Source organism: Pleurodeles waltl, chromosome 3_1, assembly GCF_031143425.1.
Source record: "Pleurodeles waltl isolate 20211129_DDA chromosome 3_1, aPleWal1.hap1.20221129, whole genome shotgun sequence".
Lineage (NCBI taxonomy): Eukaryota > Metazoa > Chordata > Amphibia > Caudata > Salamandridae > Pleurodeles > Pleurodeles waltl.
The window spans coordinates 1,746,993,792-1,747,005,841 of NC_090440.1; the positions used below are offsets into that span (position 1 = coordinate 1,746,993,792).

The 12,050-nt window shown below is 42.2% G+C and overlaps 1 long non-coding RNA gene across 1 annotated transcript in view; it reads left to right on the forward strand.

Annotated features, from left to right (window-relative positions):
* Window positions 1-589: 589 nt before the first annotated feature.
* LOC138283420 (uncharacterized) overlaps window positions 590-12,050 on the forward strand; it is a 136,854-nt gene continuing 125,393 nt past the window's right edge. Inside the window, exons 1-2 of the long non-coding RNA XR_011201249.1 lie at window positions 590-1,589; window positions 7,207-7,390. This is a non-coding gene — a long non-coding RNA (uncharacterized lncRNA). The remainder of the gene's footprint in view (window positions 1,590-7,206; window positions 7,391-12,050) is intronic.

The window sequence follows — 12,050 nt, forward strand, 5'->3', positions numbered from 1 at the left end:
GGCATGATGTACCATTCCTGAAGTGTTCTTTCTTAAAGGAGGAGTGCCACTTTTCCGACTTTTGTGAGATGCAGCCTATTTGGCACATGACCCCTTTTCTCACATATTTTGCTTTAAAAGAAGTTTTATAAAGAGCTTTTCATGTGACTACTCTTTAAATATTGACATTCCCAGTATGGAAATTTGGCTGTTTTTTTAAATTAGAATTCCAGACTAGCTTTCAATTAGCTGGAAAAAAATATTTTTCTGTATTAAAAATTGTTTTTTCAACAAACAAAAAAAGTGATATATATATTTACATATATATATATATATATATATATATATATATTCTTTCAAACATTCTCCACAAGGAAGAAATAAAGCGCCCAGCCAGTAATACAGCGCAACGAGGCACTTTAATACATGTTAAATCACGCCTTTTATACTGTGGCCTTAAAGTCACATGCCAAGAGTGCACTTAATTACTTGACTTTAAGGCCACAGTATAAAAGGCGAGTCAACTTCACCACGTGGTCATTTTTTAAATGCAAAGCGATGTATCTATGATTAAGGCTGTGCTGTCAGCCGAAACGCGTCAGAATAATCTTCGTTCTGCCCATGATTTAACATGTGTTAAAGTGCCTCGTTGCGCTGTATTACTGGATGGGCGCTTTATTTCTTCCTTGTGGAGAATGTTTGAAAGATTATATAATGAAGGTTCTCCGCCTTCATAGCGCCTAACCGCCCTATTTGTGATCTGGCTCTCAGCGGAGAAAACTTGGATGATGTTTATTTGAAAGAGCCGGAACTGCCGTGACCACAGCCACAAGAAAATAAAGGTACGGGGATACCCACCGAACAAGAAATGAAGTACGGCATGTTATTGTGGAACCGGGAGCAGGGAAGTGAAGGAGATTGGATCCTGTTCACTGGTTTGCAGCGTTTAAGTGGCACAAAGGTGAAATGTAGGCCATTGACGATTTTATTGAATGAAGAGGCAAGCTACCAGCAGCTGTAGTGTGTTTATGAAATTGACATTTAAAGTTGAACACGAAGAAATCTGTTGCTGGGTGCTTTTGAGAAAAATAGATTACTGAAACAGCAAATGTGCTTTTGGAAATGATATAATTAATACAGCAAATGAATTTTGGCAACGTGTATGAAAGGATTATATTGACTTTTATTCACAAAGAAAATTACCACTACGCTGATGCAAGTAATTAAGTGCACTCTTGGCAGTAAAAGTGAACATGTGACTTTAATGCCACAGTATAAAAGGCGAGTCAACTTCACCACATGGTCATTTTTTAAATGCAAAGCGATGTATCTATGATTAAGGCTGTGCTGTCAGCCGAAACGTGTCAGAATAATCTTCGTTTTGCCCATGATTTAACATGTATTAAAGTGCCACGTTGCGCTGTATTACTGGCTGGGCGCTTTATTTCTTCCTTGTGGAGAATGTTTGAAAGATTATATAATGAAGGTTCTCCACCTTCATAGCGCCTAACCGCCCTATTTTTGATCTGGCTCTCAGCGGAGAAAACTTGGATGATGTTTATTTTGAAAGAGCCGGAACTGCCCGTGACCACAGCCACAAGAAAATAAAGGTACGGGGATACCCACCGAACAAGAAATGAAATACGGCATGTTATTGTGGAACCGGGAGCAGGGAAATGAAGGAGATTGGATCCTTTTCACTGGTTTGCAGCGTTTAAGTGGCACAAAGGTGAAATGTAGGCCATTGACAATTTTATTGCATGAAGAGGCCGGAAAGCTACAAGCAGCTGTAGTGAGTTTATGAAATTTACATTTAAAGTTGAACACAAAGAAACCTGTTGCTGGGTGCTTTTGAGAAAAAGAGATTATTGAAACAGCAAATGTGCTTTTGGAAATGATATAATTAATACAGCAAATGAATTTTGGCAACGTGTATGAAAGGATTATATTGACTTTTATTCACAAAGAAAATTACCACTACGCTGATGCAAGTAATTAAGTGCACTCTCGGCAGTAAAAGTGAACATGTGACTTTAAGGCCACAGTATAAAAGGCGAGTCAACTTCACCACGTGTTCATTTTTTAAATACAAAGCGATGTATCTATGATTAAGGCTGTGCTGTCAGCCGAAACGCATCAGAATAATCTTCGTTTTGCCCATGATTTAACATGTATTAAAGTGCCTCGTTGCGCTGTATTACTGGCTGGGCGCTTTATTTCTTCCTTGTGGAGAATGAAAGATTATATAATGAAGGTTCTCCGCCTTCATAGCGCCTAACCGCCCTAATTTTGATCTGGCTCTCAGCGGAGAAAACTTGGATGAGATATATATATATATATATATTTGCATAGATAGATAGTAAAAAGTGCTCTGTGATTCTGCATATAGATGGAGCAATTCAGCGTTAATGCTATAATCAAGATTCATCTAAAGGAGAAACAGGATTACAGGGAGATACTATTCCTTATTCTCCATTCCGCCAAAACTCAGAACAGCATGAAGGAATACCCGGCTGGAATTGCTGATTACTGCTCCCATAATTCAAGCCCTACTGAACGACATTGCTGCTCATCTGGCCCCTAACTGATACGTTTGCTCAGCTGTCAGCTAAAATTGAACAAATTAACATTTTCGATATTTTTTTTCACCTTATACTGTCTTAATGCCTTTATCCTAAGGAATGCTGTTGCTTGACTGTGTAAATTAAAAAAGATTGGCTCCTTAAGATATTTTTCTATTTACCTATCTTCAGTGTCCGTTTCTGTCTTTGCTACCCACACCAGTGCTTCTACCTTGTGGATGATAAAGCTGTCTTGTGCTGATTTTTATCATGTGAGCCTCAAATAGTGTTGGTTATTTTCGATTTTCATAGAACTACACCTATTGATATTCTGTGCTCCACATCAACTCTTATTAAGTTTAAGAATCCTTCTTAGTTTTGATACAATTAAAAATTAAATTCAACTGCTCACTTCCCTTTTGTATATATAGGGGGATCATTTAATTGAAACTCACACATATTTATGGGATAAACAGAAGTGTACATTTCCCCTATTTTTTTTTAAATATCACATAGTGAATCTGTTGTACATTTTGGCAATTACTGCAATTTCAGATTCAGCCTCTTGGACTTTTTTGCTTATGCAGGGTCATCCCCAATCTTTTTGCCTCCTGCCTCCTAATTTTTCTGACCTGCTGCTGATGGCTTTTGAACTCTGAGCACTTTACCACTGCTAAAGTACATATGCACTCTATGTAAATTGTATGTAATTGGTTCATCCATGATTGGCATATTTGATTTACTGGTAAGTCCCTAGTAAAGGGCACTAGAAGTGCCCAGGGCCTATAAATCAAATGCTACTAGTGGGCCTGCAGCACTGGTTGTGCCACCAACATAAGTAGCTCTGTAATCATGTCTCAGACCTGCCCCTGCAGTGTCTGTGTGTGCAGTTTTAACTGTAAATTCGACTTGGCAAGTGTACCCACTTGCCAGGCCTAAACCTTCCCTTTTCTTACATGTAAGACACCCCTAAGGTAGGCCCTAGGTAGCCCCAAGGGAAGGTTGCAGTGTATGGTTAAGGTAGGACATACAATAATGTGTTGGTTAAGGTAGGACATACAATAATGTGTTTTCTATGTCCTGACTGTGAAATACTACAAAATTAGTTTTTCATTGTTGCAAGGCCTGTGCCTCTCATAGGTTAATATGGGGGCTACCTTTAAATATGATTAAAGTGTAGATTCCCTTTGGGAGCAGATAGACATTTAGAGTTTAGGGTCTCGGAGCTCACAATTTAAAATTACATCTTTTAGTAAAGTTGATTTTAAGATTGTGTGTTTGAAAATGCCACTTTTAGAAAGTGAGCATTTTCTAGCTTATACCGTTTCTGTGACTCTGCCTGTTTGTGGATTCCCTGTCTGGGTCAGTTTGACAGTTGGGCTGGTTGCACCTCTCACTAGACCGTGACACAAAGGGAGCTGGGGTGAAGTCTGCATTTCCTGATGAGCCATCTGTGCTAGGAGGGAGTGGTCACTCACACCTGAAAGGGCTGTGCCTACCCTCACACAAAGCAGTCTCCAACCCCCTGGTATGTGTCCTGGTCCTGGCCTGGGCAAGGCCGGATTTCACAATCAAGAGACTTTCTTTTAAATTAAGCCTACTTCAAAGGACAAAATGGGTATAAGAAGGGCACCCAAAACCAGACTTTAGATCACTTCTGGACATCAGGAGGAACCTCTGCCTGGAGAAGAGCTGAGGAGGAGTGCTGCCCTGCCTGAGACTGTGCTTTGTGGAGCCATCCTGCAGTTGCTGCTTCTGCCTGTGCAAGAGGGTCAAGACTGGACTTTGTGTTGCCTCCCTTCTTGTGAAGACATTTTCAAGGGCTTGAGATAGAGCTTGCCGCCTGTTGTTGAAGTTTCAGGGACAGCAAAGACTTCTCTCTACCAGCACCTGGAGCCTCTGCCCTGCCAAGTGGTGCCCATCCAGTTCTGGGGACACTGAAAGGAGAAGCTGGCAGAACAAGACTGAAAATCCACGCACAGACTTCTGTGCAGGGAAAAATTCAACGCACCTTCTAAGACGCGGCTGAAAAATGACGCGCTGCCGGCTTCGCAGCAGAAATAGACACACCACCGGCATTGCAGCTTGAAAATCGACGCACAGAGCTGGACGTACGACGCTCACACCCGCTGACGGAGGCTGTTAACGTCGCAACCCACATTGTGCGGTTTTGGTGAGACCGTGCAGCAGGATTTTCGCCGCAAACCTTGCTGGGTGCGGGAAAACAACGCAACGCCTGCTCGGACCGAGTGCTGCCCGGATCGACGCATCGTTCCCCTGCGGGGAGGAAAAACGATGCACACCAGTCCGACCGGAGAAGGCGAAACGCGCCCAAACTCGCTTGCGAGTGAGAAATCAACACACCGCTTACCTTTTTCGACACACACTCACCCATGCGTGTTATTTTGACGCTACCCAGGTACTTTTCAACGCTAACAGTGTTTTACATGTTTTCTCAAGTATATAAGATTCTTTTTGCTTTTTAATCAATAACTTGACGTGTGTATGTTGGATTTTTGTCGTTTTGGTCTTGTTTTGTTTAGATAAATAATTCCTATTTTTCTAAACCTGTGTTGTCATTCTATACTGTTTTCATTAAGTTACTGTGTGTGTTGGTACAAATACTTTACACCTAGCACTCTGAAGTTAAGCCTACTGCTCGTGCCAAGCTGGGGGTGAATCTCTTTTACCCTGACTAGAGTGTGGGTCCTTGCTGGACAGGGGGAAACCTGACTGCCAACCAAAGACCCCATTTCTAACACAGCCCCACTATACCATTGCTAATTCAGCGTATTTGAAATGCAACCTCACTGGTCTTTGCAATTGTATTTGTTGTTGTGCCCACTATATCCTTATTAACCTCTTACTCTGACTGTGCTTGAAGATGACCAGCAACTGTAGCGCTTTATACAGACCATGAATAAAACAATATGTAGCTCAGGAATCATTGCAGCTTGATTTTTTTAAAATCATATTTAGAAAGCTAGCAACAAACTTGAACTCTTCCCAATTATAAAATCTATTGTCATTTGTTGCCTCAAGTTTAGCTATTACTCCTACACAACCTTTTTTGTAATTTGCTATCAGATTTCTTCGAGAAAAGTTTGAATAAAATGCCATATTGGAGCGTGAAAGGATGCATTATCTCAGAACATCTGCAAAAGTTGCGCTTGGTGCCTATTTGTAAATGTGTAAACTTTAAAAGCTTCAATATTTGCTTTAAGCTCTATGGATCTGATTCAAAAAGGTAATTTACACTTTTGAGTTAGTTTGTACTTTTGATTAAGTTGACTTCTTTTCAGTATTCACAAACTCAGAGTGTAAGTTACAACACAGGCCAACCACTAGTACTGTAACAGCCTCCCATAAAAAATAACAGCAGTAGCGACTTACAATAAAACACCATGGAAGTCATGTTACTTTAAATTAAATATATAAACATATGGATAAATGTAAATTAATGATAACAAAATATAAAATAGTGCTATTTATTATTTAGTTATGAAATATTTTATTAACCTATTTAATTTAATTTTAAAAATGGCACAATATATGTAAATACATTATTTAAATGTTCTTGTACTATACCATCGGGAAGCTTCACAGTCCAAGTGGAGATCTCCACATGGTAAAGTATGGGGGAAAATGTCGAACAAAATATAAACATGCTGCAACTTTAATTAATAAAACTATAATAAAGTAAATAAAAGTTATTTTTCAGAAGTTTACATTCAAAATTAAATTATGAACCAAAATATATATTTGTATTGTGCATCATTTAAAATAGGTTCTTTCAATATTTTGTAAATAAATATTAAATATGTACTAAGTGTATACATTTTTAAAACAAATATTAATATTTTTAAATATTTTAAATACTTTTCTTTTAATTTAAAAAAAATTCCTACGGGGTTTTATTTTAGGACCCTACCTCCATTACATTTGGAGGCCTTGGATCACAAAGGTAACTTACACTTGTGAGTATGTTTGCACTTTAAAGTATGTTTGCAACTTTTCAGTATTCACAAACTGTGAATTAAAATTACTACTAAAAAAGCAGTAGTATGCCCTGCCCTACACATGGCCAACCACTGGATCTGCAACATCCTCCTATAGAAAATAATTGAGGTAGGAACTTAAAATAAAACCCTAAGGGAAATAATATTACATTAAATTAAATTATTTAAAATGGTTACAAACATAACTTACTCAGAGTGTAAAGTTCAGGTTTGTAAGTTACTTTTGTGAACTAGGGCTGCAGTGAGGAGGAAATAGTTGTCAACCATTTGGTTTGAAAAGTAGGGTGAGTACTGCAACTGCTGACATATAGTCCAGTAGTTGAATTGCTGAGTTTCTGAAGACAGCTTTCCGACATGCTAACTCATCCACTTTATATAACTCTAATTATTCAACAGAGCTGCTCAATGGGTATTTGGATGACCCCCAGATGAAGGTCTGAGAACATCAGCACCACCTAATGTTTTAAATGCAACTTGGCATTCTGCATTAGTGAGCAGGATATTTACTTTTCAAAATAAATAGCCACTTCCATGCACTTTGGTCAAGTATTTTTGTACGTAAGGGATTATATAACCATGTGAATAAAAGTGCAGATTGGTGAACTCTTAACAGTTATATAACTGATGTCAATCACTTTTTTGGCAAGGTGTTCAAGCCAATATCCAGATGGGTTACAAGGACACAATCTGCATTTAAAAGAGACCCACAACAGTTCCTGCTCCTTGGTATGCTGTGATGCTGAAGTCATCCCCAACTCTCTTTACTTAGAAACGTCAGGTGACGAGAATACATGGGTACCTCAGTGTTCAGAGGAAGAAGGAGAAGAAAAGGTGAGATTTTCTTATTATTCTCCTTTGTCTCACATTAGACCATGTTGCCAGGCATTTGACTGTATTTTTTGTCAAACCCCAGTAGGCAAGGCCCTTGCCATTCCACTAACACCTAATTCTTTATATTATTAGCTAACTTCAAACAAACTTGAAAAGCACACCACAGTCTGCCCGACTTTGCAAATGACATCCAGACTAACTCAACCTTTTATGCTTTATTATGATACATTAAAATTTAGAAACCTCAAGACGTCTTCTCATATGTTGGTGGTGAGGAGTAAAACAAACTTTACAAAAGCTAGTAGGTTTCAATGTTGTATAAAACATACCCTCAGTCAACTATGCCCATGCACACATTAACGTACATCATGCATTTATGAATGTAGGAAACTGGAGTATTATGTAGGGAGGCTGGTTATGTCTCACTATGCAATACTTACACAATGCCCCATACTGGGTGCTTTGGATTCACTATAATAAATCTCTAGCTGAGTCCTGCTAGTGTGACAGAGCAGTCAGGCTTTACTAGAGAAACATATGTTAAGCATTTCAGAGCACCAACATGGGGCCCGATTCACAAAGGTAAATGTAGACTTTTGCCCTAAACTTAGACCAAAGGTTTAAGTTTGCTACTTTTGGAATTCACAAAGGGCATTTATGAGTAGTATTCTAATGTCTGCACTTGGGGAGAAAACCTGCCCTGAGTGCGCACATTAAGGTACTACTCGTAAATGCTCTTTGTGAATTCCAAAAATCATAAACTTAGACGTTTGGTCCAAACGTCTAAGTTTACTGTTGTGAATTGGGCCCATGGACGATGAGTAATTGACAAGACTCAAAAGAAATCCAGCACCAGTTTATATAAGTAGAACAGATTTCTATATAAATTTAGACATCAAAACAAACACAATCAGATATGTATAATTGGAGTTATGGATTTTAGAGTGAAAAATAAATAAGTGCAGTTCACTACTGTCAAACTTTAACATCTGATAGAGACTTCTAGTTGCAGATTCCTTACATTTTGAATTTTCCCAAGGGTCAGACTGGATCCGGAGATTTTTCTTTGAGCAGTACCTCTGCGCCCGGTCAGCTGGCGTCGGTCGACTCCGAGGGGATCGTTTGTGTCGTGCTCGCCATGATGATGTCGCCGTCGTATATAGGTGCAACCCCGGCGCGTTAACGTCAGTTGTTTTCTTTCCACACCAGCCTACGCACAGATCCAGAGAAGAGCTACCTGAGTCACTTTTTGGCTACGTCGACACTTTTGTCGAATTTTTGACAAGTTTGTGGATGCGTCGAGGGATGTCCTGCAAGACCGGATTCAAGTCCTGCGACTCCTGTCACCGAACTATGTCGGTGACAGATCCGCACCTTGTGTGTCTCTGGTGCCTGGAGCGCGATCACGACCTGAAGTCGTGCTCCGAGTGTCAAGCCATGAACCTGAAGGCTTTGAGGGAGCGGTCCCTAAAGCTCATGGTGCCTGACACTCGAGTCCGCGGTGCTCACGGTCCAGTTCGAGAGGAAGATCTTGAGACCGGCAGCGGAGTCACTACCACTCTTCGTCCTCCAAGTCATCGGGACATTAGTGTCACAAAAAGAAGAAATCGAAGAAGGATAAGCGTTCTTGGACTTCACCCCATCGATTGGACGCTCTAGGCCTCCATCAACAGAACCTTCTTCTGGGTCGGCTCTGCACTTCCCCGACTTCCCAGGCACCGGAGCCACCCCTGCCCAACTTTAAGAATTTTACGAGGCCATGCGCCTCATTTTTGGGCGGTCTGACCCACCTTTGAACCCTTTGGGCACAGGTGAGTCAGTTGGAGTCCCCTCGTTTTAAAAGCTGTCGGCTTCGGCCTCGGCTCCGGAGGGCCCCTCCGGATCCGATCTCAGATCTGTCCTGACGCTGGTCGTGCCATGACGACTTTCCCCAGCTTGACCCCCAAATGGACTGGGTGCAGGATTTGGGTGATGCCAGTGGTTTAGACACCTCCGCTGACACTGGTATGCTCTCTCCTCCTAGCGTGGCTCTCTCCTCCTAGCGTGGCTACGGAGGAGGGTGCTTCTTTTTCTATGGTGGTGTGAGACCTTCCTTTGTGGTGCTGCACCTCCTTTGTCCCCATGTCCTGGGACTTCCGGGGGTGCTGGCTGGCATCCTGAGGGCTCTCTAAAGTGTTGAGAGCCCTCTCTTTCTCTTCACACACAGTTGAGGCACCCAGGTCCTTCCTGGGTCCAGCCAGCGCCATTTTGACGCATAACGCAATTTTGTCATAGCCAAAGCTTGTTGGCGACTTCCAACACAATCACATCTGCAACGATCTTCACGTCGTGGGACATCCTTTGCACCATGCAGGAACCCGCTGGCATCTTTCTAGGGTGCATTCCTGCAGTCTTCGACTAACCGGGGACTCTTCTTTTGCACTCTCTTTTGGGTTGGCAGGGGCTCCTGTCCTTCCTGGAACTTCTTTCAACTTCTTGACTTGGTCCCCTTCCTTTGCAGGTCTTCAGGTCCAGGAATCCAGCAGTTATTCTTTGGAGACTTGGTTGGTTGCTGCAAAATCCCAATCATGAGGTATAATGTGCCCTAAGGGAACTTGCAGTACTTTACTCCTGCTTTTCTGTGCTCTGGGGTGTGGTAATTTACTTACCTTTACTGTATTCTCACTCTCCCAGCGATTCTGCACACACTACACTTGTTCAGGGGGGAATTCGTGATCCACATTCCACTTTCTTAGTATTTGGTTTGTGTTGCCCCTAGACCTAGTTTCTCCCATTGCGTTCTGTAGCATTTTCTATTGTTTGCATTGTTCTATGACTATTTACTTGTCTAATTTTGATGTCTAGTGTATATATTGTGTATAATACTTACCTCCAGAAGGAGTGTTGTCTCTAAGGTATTTTTGGTACTGTCTCACCCAAATAAATACCTTTATTTTTGGTAACACTGAGTATTTTCTTTTCTTGTGTATAAGTACTGTGTAACTATAAGTGGTATTGCATGAGTTTTGCATGTCTCCTAGTTCAGCCTAAGCAGCTCTGCTATAGCTACCTCTATCAGCCTAAGCTGCTAGAACACTACTACTTAACTAATAAGGGATAACTGGATCTGGTATAAGGTGTAAGTACCCACTACAAACCAGGCCAGCGTCCTACACCCAGTGATTGTGCTCTCTCCCTCTAAGTTTGGTTGCTTAGGACTTTGCACACCCCACAGTTGGCATACTTGTGCCCCCATATAAGTTCCTACTATATGGTACTTAGGTGCCCCGGATATTGGGGCACCAGGGGGGCCCCATGGGCTGCAGAATGTATTATGCCATCGATGGGAGCCCATGCAAACTGTGTCTGCAGGCCTGCCATTTCAGCCTGCGTGAAAAGGTACATGCACCCTTTCACTACAGGTCACTATACCAGGTCACTGTAAGTCACCCCTATGGTAGGCCCTCTTATTCCTGAGGGCAGGGTGTAGGTACCTGTGTGTGAGGGCACCCCTCCATGGGCAGAGGTGCCCCTACAAACTCCAACTCCATTACACTGGACTTTGTAAGTGCGGGAAGCCATTTTACCCATGTACTGGACACAGGCCACTACCTATGTCTGGCTACATAAGGGTAACTCAGAACCTGGGCATGTTTGGTATCAAACATGTTGGAATCATACCACAATACTGTTGCCAGTATTGGTTGTATGATTCCATGCACTCTGGGGCCTCCTTAGAGGACCCCCAGCATTGCTCCTACCAGTCGTCTGGGGTTTTCTAAGCAGCTCACACTGCTGCCACCCCTCTGTCAGGTTTGTGCCCTCCTGCTCCAGAAGACGCCAGAACAAAGGAGTTCCTGTGAGAGAGGGAGGTAACATCCTCTCCTTGGAAATAGGTGTTACAAGGCTTGGGAGGGGTAGCCTCCCCCCATCCCCCAAACGAAAGAGGATAAGACTAACCTTTCCCAAGAGAGTCTTCCTTTTCTAATTGGAAGAACCTGGAAAGGCCATCAGCATTGGCCTGGGCAGTCCCAGGTTTGTGTTCCACTACAAAGTCCATTCCCTGTAGGAATATGGACCACCTCAACAGTTTAGGATTTTCTCCTTTCATTTGCATTAGCCATCTGAGAGGTCTGTGGTCAGTTTGAACTCAGAAGTGAGTACCAAAAAGGTATGGTCTCAACTTCTTCAGGGACCAGACCACAGCAAAGGCCTCCTTCTCAATGGCACTCCAACGCTGCTTCCTGGGGAGTAACCTCCTGCTAATAGAAGCAACAGGCTGGTCAAGTCCATCATCATTTGTCTGGGACAGGACTGCTCCTATCCCATGTTCAGAGGCATCTGTCTGCACAATGATCTGCTTAGAGTAATCTGGAGCTTTCAGAACTGGTGCTGTACACATTGCTTGCTTCAGGGTGTCAAAGGCTTTTTGACAGTCCACGGTCCAGTTCACTTTCTTGGGCATTTGTTTGGAGGTAAGTTCTGTGAGGGGTGTCACTATTGATCCATAACCCTTCACAAACCTTCTCTAGTACCCAGTCAAGCCAAGGAATGCCCTTACTTGAGTCTGTTTTTTTTGGAGCTACCCAGTCTATAATAGTCTGGATCTTGGGTTGGAGTGGCTGAACTTGGCCTCCACCTACAAGGTGACCCAAGTAAACCACAGTACCCTGCCCTATCT